Source organism: Phyllostomus discolor, chromosome 2 (assembly GCF_004126475.2).
Source record: "Phyllostomus discolor isolate MPI-MPIP mPhyDis1 chromosome 2, mPhyDis1.pri.v3, whole genome shotgun sequence".
In the NCBI taxonomy this organism is placed as follows: domain Eukaryota; kingdom Metazoa; phylum Chordata; class Mammalia; order Chiroptera; family Phyllostomidae; genus Phyllostomus; species Phyllostomus discolor.
In genome coordinates this window covers 36,663,588-36,677,813 of record NC_040904.2, presented here as the reverse complement: position 1 = coordinate 36,677,813, position 14,226 = coordinate 36,663,588, and the positions used below count along the sequence as shown (strand labels likewise).

The following is a 14,226-nucleotide window of genomic DNA, read 5'->3' as shown; positions in this document are numbered from 1 at the left end:
TCTACTGAATGAAATCACAGGGCATTCGTTTTTAGGCTCTTTTTTTACCATTTAACAAATTATACTTATATGAAAGTATTTCCTTTGCATGCTTCTCTTTCCTATGGCATTGTAAACACTTGAAGAACAGAATACTTGAGTTTATTCCACCCTAGTCCTGGCTCTATTGACTTAAACAACAACAGAAATCTAAGAGACAAAAACATGAAAATGGGGAATAGTCCAAAAATGATAAACAGACTGAACATTTAATAGGCAGAAATTACAAAATAGAACACACTTGTAGCATATGATTTGAAGGACATGAATGTCTAACTATAGAAAAAACATAAACATAGGGTTACAAAAAAAGTTTCAGTCTGAGCTCTGTCCCTTTTTAACCACATACTGTTTAGTAAATCATTTAACATTATCTGTGCCCCAGTTTTATCCTCTGAAACAATGAGGATAATAATGCCTAATTTATTGCTTTAATTTGAAAAAGAGAGAGAAAGCAGTTATGTAACCAGATATTAAGGAATGCTATACAAATGCAAAGAACTATTGGTATAAGATGCTCAAAAACTATTTTTCAACTTTCAATGCCCCTTCCTCTAGTTTTTTTGTTCATATGTGGTATGGATTTCACTACATGTGGCATATTATATTTCCATCCAGGGGTTTAACTTGCCCCTAAGATAGACTACATAACAAACTGAGTTGTCTCCTCAATTACAATTTTATAAAGGCCATTAGCCTACATAAAGCTAAAACAGACATTAAATGGCAATTGTGTATTGGTTACCAAGGTAGTTATTTATAAGCACTGATAAAACTTGACCAGAAAAAATTTGGTTCAATAGCACTACATGAAAATATCATCAAACTTCCTGAACAATAGTTCTTAAATCATGTTCTAAATGGTAGGCCCAACTCTGACTGATAAAGAGCTAAAGAATAGGGCACATGATCAACAGTAACAAGAGGTAAGAGAGTGATTTTTTCTTCCTAAAAATGTAAGGCAACACCTAGACTGTAGTAAAGAACTAATCAGTAATTCTAGCAATGATAAAATAAGTGAACGGGGGTCAAATGAAGAAAGAAAAAGAAAGAGTTAGGCTAAACACAATAATAGTATTTTATATGGAATTAGTTTTATAGGATATCATAAAACAATCAATCTGAACACAGTATCTAAAAAAAAAAACGATTTCACTGGATTGTGTTATATGATAAGGCGTTTCTGTTTGTATCTTCCCGTATTTTGCATTAACTTCCTCTACAAACAGACTGTCTAACCACATGTCCTTTAACATGAATTCATTCCTCAGCAACAGTTGGCAATTACAACCAGGACTATCCGTTTGCCGTTATAATCATATTGAAGGAAAATAAGCTTCTTTTCAAAAAATTTTTATTGAATTTACTGGGGTGACATTGGGTAATAAAGTCATATAGGTTTCAGGTATACGATTCTATAATACATCATCTGTACATTGTCCTGTGTGTTCACCACCCAAGCCAAATCTCCTTCCACCACCATTTATCCCCTCCCATCCTTCTTCTACCTCCTCCACCCCCCTTTCTCTCTGTTAATCACCATACTGTTGTCTTTGTCTATGAGTTTTTTTCTCTTTGCTTAATATCTTCACCTTTTTCACCCAGCCCCCAACTTCCATCCCCTCTGATAGCTGTCAGTCTGTTCTCAGTATATGTGAGTCTGTTTCTATTTTTTTTTTGTTTATTTTGTTCAGTACTACTTAGCCAAAAAAAAAAAGGAAATCATACCTTTTGCAACAGCATGGATGAGGTTGGGGAGTGTTTGTATGCTAAGTGAAAATAAGCCACTCAGAGAGAATCAAGTACCCTATGAGCCCATTTCTATGGAGTCTAATGGAAAATAAGTTTCTTAAGAGTAATCCTACACCTCCAAAGCTGATTTTTACCTAGTGTTTTCTTCTTAACACTAGATCTATGAGATGTTAACATAGCTATTGAGAGAAAAAGGGGCCAAGGTAAACTGATGTGGAAAACCACTGGCTTAAACGAAATTCAACAGCTTCTTAATGGTGGGCATATTATAACCTTTGAAGACTCTTCAAAGAATCTTTAATATACTTACCTGGACTATGACTATCCAGAATAAGAAATGGGTATATAGTGTTTTGCATATTTATGGAACCAACTTTTTTTTAAAGATTTTATTTATTTATTTTTAGAGAGGGAGGGGAGGGAGATAGAGAGAGAGAGAAACATCAATGTGCGGTTGCTAGAGGTCATGGCCTGCAACCCAGGCATGTACCCTGACAGGGAATAGAACCTGCGACACTTTGGTTCGCAGCCCGCACTCAAATCCACTGAGCTACACCAGCCAGGGCTGGAACCAACTTTTAATGGAGCATCTTGAAGAATATATTTTTTGAGAGACAGTATTCTATAAACATTAAAAGACCCTCACAGCAATTTCAAAGGCAAGGATACACACACAAATGGGTTTTTTATCAATAGAAAGTACCTTTGGATTGTTATATTTCCCCTCCCAATCTCTGGTCCATATTCCAACACCAGCTTATAGCACAAGATGAAGAGAAAATAGTTTGAAAATGTTTGGTATCATGGCTATTATTATTGACTTGTTGCTTAGATCGAAACAGTCAGCTTTATCACATATTTATAAATTTTCTTTCAACTATGTGCTTTATAACACATCCCTAATTCTAAGAAAATGTGCAAGAAATATTATTTGCATGTACAATAGACAGTGGTAATATCTTGCCAGAGAGCAATACAAGTTTTTTTTTTATTAATCTAAAACAAGGTCCTATTTATGACAAAAGAGATATGAAAAACAGGCACCCATGCCTCATCTTAATATGAACTCACTGTGCCACTTGAGAGAAACAGAACCAGTTTATATTCCACTCAGCCATCTGTGTCTGTGTGTCTGTATGTTTAAGTGTGCAAGGGAATGTTTTATTTCAGTCTCTCTGCTTTTCTTTCTCTCTCTCTCCATCCTATTTCCAATAAAAATGTAATAATACTTGAAACAAAAGGTATACATGATTTCTTGAGGAATTGAAAATAAGAAAATCATAGCAATCAGAAACTATGAAGAGCAAAGATCTTCTATATGCCTGGTATGTATATGCATGTATGAAAAAGTAGTAAATAAAAAGGTATGTAAAAGTGTGCATATTATTTAGAAAATCAGAACCACAAACAAAGGAAACTGCACGTACATCACTCTAATTCCTAAGATCATCTATCAAATGAGGCTCTGAACTCTCAGAAGGGCAGCAAAGAAATACAGTCACAGGTTTTCATTATTGGACTCAGTGCAATTCATCAAATGATATAAAATACCTCTTACTCTTTCTCTCCTTCCACCTCTCCCTCACTCATCTCCCTCCTTTCAAATTTCAACCCACGCACACTCACACACACACACTCACACACACACACACAGCTTTCTATCTCTACAGATATATCCATGCAAGAATTAAATACACACACATTTAACCTTTAATGTACTGTGTATTTCATACTTTCACATTTTCGAAGAGCTAAAATATCTTTGGATAAAGATGCATGTGTGAAAGCTCTCTGTGGCATCAACAAGGAAAGATATATTAAAAGTATGGTTAAAAATAAACAAATACTGAAAATCTAGATATTATCCTATCTGCACAGAAATAAGATAGTAGTATACTGGAAACCATTTTTAAAAAATAAGGTAAGATTTTTATCTTAAGTTTGCCTATATGAGGGAGAGTTGTATAAAACCCTGAAATATGTATTTAGCGTAAATTTCTGTTTACTTACGCATGTGGATATACACACACATAAAGTGCTGTTTAACTTCTGTGGAAAAGGGAATGTAATTTTTACATTGGAAACATGTATGAGGGTCATTTGCAAAAGGTATTTTCACTATGAAGCTTTTCATTCTGCTTCCAACAGTTCCAGTTTATAGAAATGTATTGGCCACTGGAATCTTTGGGCAGGGACTATATAATATTTTCCTTTCCATGACGGTACCAGGTACATGGTTGCCATGAAATATATTTGGGTTGAACAAATGAAAGAATAAACATTCCATCAAGGAAATCAACTGATAAAGGCTGCCACTAAATACCTCCTGAGTCACAAATGCAGGGTCAATCCTACAGAATTTCTGCTAGTGAGAAATCCACTAGTGAGATGAATAATCAGGTGCCCCCCATGTACCCTCCATAAGATTGAAGATCCAAAACAAGTTCTAAATTGTCAGTGGAACCAGTCCTCAGATTTGTCTTGCTTAGGCCGTTTTTACAATGTTTGAATTAATTGTCAACATTTAAAACAAAGGTACTTCACATAAAATTTGGACTGTGCATTTCTTCTAAAATAAAAGTCTGACAAGCCTGTACCCAGAGTTGCTCAAGGCAACAGTTATGCCCAAAACACTGCTGCTCCCTCAGATGGGGCATGTGGTTCCAGTTAACCACATCACTCCCAGTGCCTTGTGCTTTCTCTGCTTCACCTGTTCACTTTCACACCTGCTGGCATCTGATTCTGTAAACTCTGCTATGCCCACAGAACCGTTAATGGTGAGTCCAAGTCTCAGTTTTGATCATTACTAGCAATGAAACCTTGAGTGAGTAACATATCCTCTGGGAGTCTCGAGTTCCTCACAGATGGAACTGCGAAAGTAATCCTCTGTGGTACCCCAGCAAAGGAAGTGAGAAGATATGTATGAAAAGCCTTGGTGAACTGTAAAGGCCCTATGTACCTAAAGTATTATGGTATTGAAGTGCTAATAAGCAAAAGAGGGGGATCATATTTAAAGTATAATACATTCTGAAATAAAGTTAAAGCACTTAAGTAAAAAGCTAGAGAGAGAAACTACACATGTAAAGTAATTTAGAGGTACAATTGAAAACTGGAAAGCAAGGGGAAAATATGTCATCAGAATTGAAGTTTTTTTTGTCTAATCCATTTAAACTAAAGATAATTTAATCAAATGTAATGTTATTTAAGAAGAAATGTCAATTATTAAAAATATAGTAGGCAGGATATATAAATATTTTCATTAATTATCCTCAACTTATCTATAAAATAAATATTTGCTTTCGACATAAAATAGCAACATAACTTTTGAACACAATGTTAAGGTATCAAAAGCAACTATGCTTAATTACATAATACAGTATTATAGAATTAAAATTTAAATATCAGTTACTTAAAATTTTATGCTCTAGTTTTAATTTTAAAATGTATTTTGTACTGTGTTGCTATTGTTTTTCAACTTCTCTCTTGCACGTGAGTGTGTGTGCATTCAATTTTAAAACCTGTACCCCTCTACTTCTGAATATATTTTCTTTTTTAAAATATGGAAGGAACGCTTCATGAATTTGCATTGTCGTCCTTGTGCAGGGGCCATGCTAATCTTCTCTGTATCATTCCAATTTTACTATATGTGCTGCCGAAGCGAGCACTTCTGAATATAGTTTCAAAAAATGATTCCCATTCATGGCATATAGGTGAAAATTCCAATCTTGTGCTTTTCTTATTCATAGTGCAACCTCTGCTATTCACTGACTTTCTTTTTCTTGTCTAATACAACGGTGTTGGTAGGCCAGTTTTGAATCTTTAGTATCTGGTGTTTACATATGTTTGATATAGCAGAGGTGTTTTTATTCCACATTATCCAAAAATGTTATGCTGTCATGTATTAATATATTTCCAAGAAAAAAGGAAATGATTCCCTTTTGGCAAAATTTTTTCTTACTGAATACATAAATTTCACTGGGTTCCCCATTTACTTAATGGCTTCATTAACTTGATAAAAATATTGCTAGAGTGAACCCTTTAGTTTCATTTAACAAATCTCTTGCACTTTTTTCTCTGGATTCTTATTCAGTTTTGGTATATGATCCTCAACAATACCCTCAACAATATGTGATTTTTATATGTAAAAAGGTGCTTTTCACATTCTCCATAGTTTACTATGACATATTCCTATTTTATGCACCCTTAAAAATTACTGAATATTAGAATACAAGCAACTCATTGTTATTTTTTCTTTATTGGCCATTATTATTACCATGTACTGAGCATTTTTCTTGAGCAGAGGCTTTACATACTAAGTCACCAAATTTGCCATCACTCTATGAGATAAGTAGTATCCCATTAGTGTACAAATGAGGAAAATATAGCTCAAGAAACGTTCAGTAAGTTGATCGCTGCCTCACGGTGTGTAAGAGACAGCATTACAGCCAGAGCCTCTCGGGGCCCCAAAGCCCCGGATTCTTTCCAAAGAATGGTTCCAAACAAAGTCCCAAATGCTTTCAAGCTATTTTCACTCTCCTCAGGAGTGAATAAATTCCCTAAAACTGATCATGGACAGAGAAAAACCCTTATATAAACAGTACATGCTGAAATAAAATCTCTAAAGATCTATGAGCGCATTTTGAAGGCAGTATAAATTATGAGTTGAGATAAAATCCATAAAGATGACTAGATTCATTGATTGATATGTACTTCATTATCATTATATGCAAGTAAGATATACCTCCATCTAATGTATGAATTTCTTTCAATTTGTTTATTTAACCCAAAACAGGAAGTAAATTCAGAAATAGGGAGGATTAACTTTATTCTAAAGAGAAACATTTCATATCCTAATTAATTTTTCCTACCAAGTACATGCTTATAGTGTATCAATTTGAATCTCATTTTTAAAAATTAAATCCAAAAATTATATTTACTTTACTATATTTGATCTAAGATGCATTATGTGTATTATTTTTATCATGACTTAAGAAAGAATAACACTTCACCAAAGGACTTAACATTTAAGTTAGTCATACATATCAGTGTTTCAGAGCTGCATCAGGTTTAAACAAAAGTGTAAACTAGTAACATTTTTCAGAAGTACACATTTTGTAAGAGCGCAAATTCTAATCCAAACCCTAAAGCCTGACATGTGTGGTTGGGCCTACAGTCTCAGTTCTTTTTAGTCCTGTAAATTCCAGTTTAATCCAAAATTGGCAACCAAGTGAAAATATAGATTTTAGAAATTCACATCTCTATGATTCAGTTTATTTATATTTATTTATTTATGTTTCAGTTCACTGATTTATTCATTTTTGATACTCTATTTGCCACTAAAACAATGATTTGTGATTCCAGTTTCCTCAAGTTAATTGCCATCCATGCAATTAGGCTGCCAAAATTAAGTAGTTCTGAGACTGAATATTAAATTTATATTTGAGTCCACTGATAGCCAACAGAAAAGACAATAATACATACACTTAAGCATCTATGGATATTTCTTCAGCTTTAATCATAATTGAAAATATTTTTCAGATTTCTGTAACTGTTTAGCCATTACAACATTTTTCAGGGTTATTGATGATTGCATCAAAACATACAAAAATACATACACACATATGTAATGACACATAGGTAAATGTTTAGAAGTTAGCAGTTGACACAGTCAACATTAACATAAATATGGTGCCACAATTGTGGTGGTGATAGAAATATTCTAACAGTGATGGATTAAATTCACTTATATTTGCTCCAGAATCATATTTGATGCCCAGTCAGCATCCCAGGCTAAATTATTACACTTTGAGTTAAAACCACATACATATTCTGCATCCAAGTTAAAGTAAGCAAACAATAACTGCTTGTTAGTTTTAGGCTTTGTGATATATGTAGTATGTAGTAAATACTACAGCAGGGTTTTAAAAAATACAAGGGAATCAGATGGTAGTTTATGTCAAAGAATTGACAAGTTATTGAAAAATGCTTGTTTCACCATGTGTAATGTTAGTACAAATATAATATACTGATACATGCTATCACATGGATGAAATTTGAAGGCAATATGCTAAGTGAAATATTCCAGACACAAAAGGACAATATTGTATAATTATACTTTTATAAGGGGCCTAGAGCAAATCCACAGAGACAGGAGATGTGGGAGGAAATAGGGAGTTATGTGGGTACAGAATTTCAGTTTTGGAAAATAAGTAAGTTCTGGAAATGAGTGATGGTGATGGCTGCACAACAACGCCACTAAACTGTACACCTAAAAATGGTTAAAATGTCAAATTTATGTTATTTATATTTTCTACCATTGGAAAAAGGCAAAATAAAAAAATACTTGGTCATTGCTTCTAATGTATATTCTTTTATTCCATTTTTATTTTTTGCTTATATTAATTTTCATTCACCATTCACTAGCTTTGAAAGCACCACTTAGTTTTTGATATGTTTCTTTGGCCAAACCAGAAAACAAAATGAAAGGGGAAGTTCTTATCTTCCATTTTCTATTGTATTTCGATTGTGTGCTACCCATGACCTAATACAGCAGTGTTTCTCAAACATGACCTTGTATAAAAAGCACACAGTCCAAGGCCACACCAGAATTACCGAATCAGAATTTTTGAAGGTCCTGTTTAATAACTGTTTTAAAACTCCCCACTAATTCTGATTATAAACCTCGTTGGGAACCACTTTAGTGTTTTATTTGGTGTATGGTCTCAGCTGAATGCTAACAGATAGACTGACTTTTCAAAGCTACTGAAATACCATTGTCTAATTATCTCATTAAGAAATACATTTAGTCCTAGCCAGTATGCCTGAATTGGTTGGAGCATCGCCCTGTAAACCAAAGGTTCACAGATTTGATTCCTGGTCAGGGCACATACCAAGGTTGTGGGTTCAATCCCCAGTCGCTGGCTTTCTCTCTTTCCTGTCTCTCTAAAAAAAGGCAAGAAAAAAATTTCCATATGTAAGGATAAAAAATAGAAATAAAAACATTGAGGAATAAAGAAAACTTCTAAGATTTCTTTCTATACTGAGTAAAAGTACATGAAAGTTTGCATTATTTTCCATTGATTATCTAGACTTCTGTGGTGAGTAAAAGAAACAATATATTCATTCTACACCTAAGGCCTTTATAATAACAGCATGGTTCCAGAAAGTGTAATAATCTCCACTGATCCATAAAATTTAATGGCAATATCATTATAATTCCATCCTAAACTGTAATTTCCTTCAAAATATGCATTAATTATATTTTTTCAGACATGTATATAAGGTTGGAATTCTCTTAATCAAGCTGATACACCTATTAAATGTATAATGGTCTTGCAAGAGAATATGTTGAAATTGACCCAAGATTTCTAGTATGTATGTGAAAAAAGACTTATGCAAAACAAGTTAGATTTAGAAGTTCCAGAGTGCATCGGAAAACTGTCTTTCAAAGAAGAAAATATTGCCTTTTAGTAAGGGGAAATATTATGAATTGCATGGGCACAGATAGACCCTGAAGTTTTTTCTCCATCAAACCAAATTTTCACACAAAGATCTGAGAGGTAATAGAGGAAAGTACGTATGTTTCAAAACTTCTAAACATCAGTTGCTTAAGACGGTTTCAACATGACAAACTGATGTATGTTTTCTAATTAAAAAGAGCTTGTTCAGGCATTTTTGTATAGATGACAGTAGGTATCAAATTATTATGATATTTAGATTCCATTGGATTCAATTAATGATAACGTTAATAAGAAATTACATCTTTTGCAACAGTAAAACTAAGAAAAGTTTAGATGTGCATTTTTTAAATATGCAAGAAGGTACATAATTTTTCAAAATTATTTTAGAGAAATCCCTATGTCATCTAATTTCCTTTTTTACTATATGGTATGAAAAGTTCCATCATATGAAAGAGATCAATAATATATAAACTTATTATATAATGTATATAAACAAAGTTTTCAAAAACATTAAAATTATATAAAAATAACCTATTCTCTAATGTTACACTACCTTAATTAAGCAAACCAGACAATAAGGGACAAATATTTTTAATTAGCCAAAGGAGTTATCACAAATTCCAAAGTTAAGTCAAAGGAGTTATATTAAAGAAAGGACTCTAAGGTAACAAGAAATAGATTCAGGGCTTCATTCAAATCAGCAGGAAGACAAGCAAAAAGAGCAATCATGAGAATTATAAAAATAAAGCAATCTTGGGCCATTAAGAGAAAGGACAAATAGTTCTAGCTATCGAGTCCAGGAAGACACAACTGTATATAAGCTCCAAAATCCCAAAACAAGGAAAACAAAGGTGGAGGAAGAGGAAATGTTTGTTTAATGCATCAATAAGTAGTAAAATATGTTTTTTAAGAATGAATAAATTAAAGTGTCTCTCTGTAAACATGTATTAAAAAATTCATTCATGTGGAAAAATTCCTTCACTATTTCTGAATATTGTGTTAATATGCAAAAGCATATTTTATATTCTGAAATATTGGTAATGTTTTAAATATATAAATGTTTGAGTGCTTTGATTCTTTTATGAGTGGTGTGTCCAAAATAATCAAAATGTCTAGTTTATTCTTAATTTACTAAACATACCAAGTGCTCATATTTTTATGTAAAATAAAATAAATATGTCTGTAAGCTGATTTTTTTTGCAGTTTCCTTCATTGATTATGCTTATACTATTAACATAATATTATCAGTTTGTTTTTTTTAACAGTTTGATGTTCCTTCTGTGATTTCTCCTACTGTCATGGGTATGTTTCCGTTTATACGGTTCCCTGGGTGGAAAATGCCTTCACCCTCTCCCTTCATCCTTGTCCCCTATTTCCAGCTGGGGCTCCGATGTGTCACTTGTTAGCCTTCCTTGACAATGCCAGCCAGAGTTGGGTTTCTCTGTCCCATAACTCCCAACATGTACTTTCATTATATTAGTAATGAAACACTATAGTTTAATATTGCTCTTCACTAAATTATGTTTTAACAGAAAAAAAAAACACATTTCTTATTCCATTTATTATCTCCTTGGCTTACCAAAGAGATCAGTATAAACTAGACATGCCATAATTATCTACTGTATGAAGGTCATGCAGAAAAGCCCTAAAATCTTGCCATTATTTTAAAAACAACACAAGAAGCTCATATCGTGCATTTGAATAACCAAAGCAACAACAAATATTTTCATTTACATTACAACTACATGGCAATAGAAGGCAGCCTGTTGGAAGGTATTAAATGCAATAATCACCCTATTGCTATAATTTAATTTAAAAATACAACTATAAATGCATTTTATTGATATTTATTTTATTTTACATAAAAATATGAGCACTTGGTATGTTTAGTAAATTAAGAATACACTAGACATTTTGATTATTTTGGACACACCACTCATAAAAGAATCAAAGCACTCAAACATTTATATATTTAAAACATTACCAATATTTCAGAATACATATAATTCATAAGGCCATACTATTTGTAAATGTGATTTGAAAAAACAAAAATAACATTGACAAAAGAAATCAAGTAATATTCAGTTTTATTAAATCCAGAGACATATGTATAAATAAGAAAGTATTATGTACATTTGTATATTTCTATAAATCAAAGTGAACATATAGTTGTCTATTTTTAACATAGTATTTTATTACAAACATTTCCTCTGTCATAAACTAATCATAAAATATTCTTTAAAGTTGTATGATGTCTGACATACAGATATACCATAAATTATTTAACTGTTCACAAATATAAATATTCTTCCATGAAAACTATATATAAATTTTGTGCATCTTTTTGATTACTAGACTAGGAGAAATTGGTTATGCTTTTTGTAACCACTTGTGTGGTTCTTTTTAGATTTTTTTATGAAAGCAAAACGCCTCAACATGGAGATAATAACACTTGCATTTTAATATTTTGGTGACTGTTTTCAGAGACGGCATTTATTTTAAGCACAGTAAAAGGAATGATTTGAAATTTTTCATTAAACCACAGACACTTCACAGCAATAGTTCTGTGGACATTGCCCAGCTCATTCTGCATGTGAATATTCGGCCGATAAATCCCCACATGAATGTCTCATCAACAGGTAAAGACTACCCAAAGAGACAGCAAAATACCGTGTCCCCTGGTAGACAATGGCAACGTGAACATCAATATACAACAATGTATCCAAATGAACTGCTTAATTTTAAATAACCTACTCACTTTAAAATAACCCTACTTCATAGCCAATGAACCGCAGAGTAAATAAGTATGTAGCACGGAAAATGTTTGCGGAACCAGGCACTGTCAAAACCACAGAGAAGAGACAAACATGAACCTTGCTTTTTAGCACTTGCAATCAGGCAACGATTAATTTTCTGAAATTAACACTTTAGTTTTACACAAGATCAGTGCACCCCAATCTCCACATGATGTCAATGATTTTACACCTGATCTTCAAAATAGATGGTCATGAAATGAAATAATCACTTTCCATATAATTAGAGACCCTTATATGTTAAAACATAATGTAGAGTTTTCAAATGTTTACAATGTTCAAAGATTAATTATATATATAGAAATGTGTTAATATAGAATAATTTACAGCAATCATATTTTTATCAGTGTTTAAAACATCAAAATAGTGTAATGAGAAATCAAATAGTTTAATTTTATATCTTGGAAATTTAGAATCTGAAAAGTGATTAAAATCCCCAATAAAAATTGAAAATAACACTGTGTGATCTTGTAACAATTTAAAACACTATTATAAATACTGTTAAATTTAAGTTCACAGCACATCAATGTAAATGATAAAACTATTTTAATATAAATTAAAATGTAGAAAAAGTAAAACTCAATTCCCCATAAAAATTTTTCTATCCACAATAAAGAAATTTAAAAGTGCAGAACACAACAACTAATTTCATTTTCTATTCATTGGTCCACCTTGGCCTATTATCCTACAGACCAAAGTAATAACTTGCTAGAAAGAGAAGATGAAAGCTTTATATTTTGCAGTTCTGATGGGGAAATTGTCATCCAAAAGCAGGTAAACTATGAATAATATTATAAACAAGTGCATTTGAGAGGTCATATTCAATAGTGAATTTTTATACATTTAATTATAATTATTTAATTGAGTAGAAGTTGTATTTTAAAAACATTGTCATTCCAAATAAGTCCAAATCCTGTCAACCAGCACTACTAATGTACACAATAGTCTCAGTCTACAACTCTGGGCTCTTACATTTACCAGACAAATTTTTAGGAACTGGACAGACATTTGACATGCAGGATTTGTGTAGGTTGAGGCTTAATATAGGGTCTTCAAGTGGAACATGATATTCTGGACAAGAAACTATTTATGACTTTAAAAAATCAGAGGAACAGAGGGAACAGGAAAAAGCACTAATGTTTCCTTGGTGCCTTCTATAACAGGTGATCAAAATTGAAACACTTAGTCTTAACATTCAATAGCTAAACACCTATATATTTATTCTGTAACTAGAGATCTTTATATCATCCATAACTAGCAAATATTTGTTGACAACAAAAAACAAGGTAGATATTTATACACATTATTTAACCTAATCATCTCAGCAACTCAATTAAGTTAGCATAACTACCCACATTTTACAGGCAAAGAAAATGAATCCTAGGACATCAGGTAATTTATCCAGAATCAAACAATAAGTAGTGGAGTCAAATGGAGAGCATTCTAACTCCAAGTCTACGCGTCCCTAATACACCCCACTGCCAACCACGTGGAAGAGTGTGCACTTGGCAACCCTTTTTGTTTAATGATGAGTGATGACCAGAAACCTCAAAGGAAGAAGCCCTTCTCTGGTGTATAAAGCATCAAGATTCAGTGACCAATTACCTCACATCAAACCTCACAACTATAGTTTTTCACTAAGGAAACCCTGGCTTCAGAGGGCAAGGCAGCTGATTTGCTTCTGAAAGGAAGTAGTTGATTACCTTGCCTTAAATAATGCAGCATTCAGTTATTACTTCCTGCCAGAGTGACAGTTTAAGCACAAGGCATTAAAAAACTGTTTTCTCCTGTTCTAGCTGTCTGTTATTTATTGCCTCATACACTACTTGTCTGGAAGTGATGGATAAATATTTGAAAGGAAATATGCATCATTGTGGGTGCTCCATGAAATTCAAAATGAATAAAAGTCAATGTTTCAGGCTCACCTATTTTAAGCTTTCTTCCTGTAATAAGGAAACAACAAGCTTTAAGTGTTTTAAAACACGCTTCTAGTAAGAAAACGAGCAAGCAAAAAATTTGGCTTTATCGGTTTCCATATGAATTTTTAAAGAACAGTTCCTATTCCAATATTTTCAGGTTCTTTTAAGTTTTGGGAAAACTGTAACTGAAACAATTGTCTTCCTGACAAGATTCTGAGTTTATGGTCTATCCCTTGGCTTATG

The 14,226-nt window shown here is 32.6% G+C and overlaps 1 protein-coding gene and 1 non-coding gene across 2 annotated transcripts in view; both read right to left on the bottom strand.

The window, feature by feature from the left end:
* NAALADL2 (N-acetylated alpha-linked acidic dipeptidase like 2) overlaps positions 1-14,226 on the bottom strand; it is a 1,143,498-nt gene that overhangs the window by 993,504 nt on the left and 135,768 nt on the right. The gene's annotated exons all lie outside the window — the stretch shown is intronic.
* Positions 5,349-5,456, bottom strand: LOC114491153. The gene has a single exon (XR_003683968.1). It is a non-coding gene; the product is annotated as a U6 spliceosomal RNA (small nuclear RNA).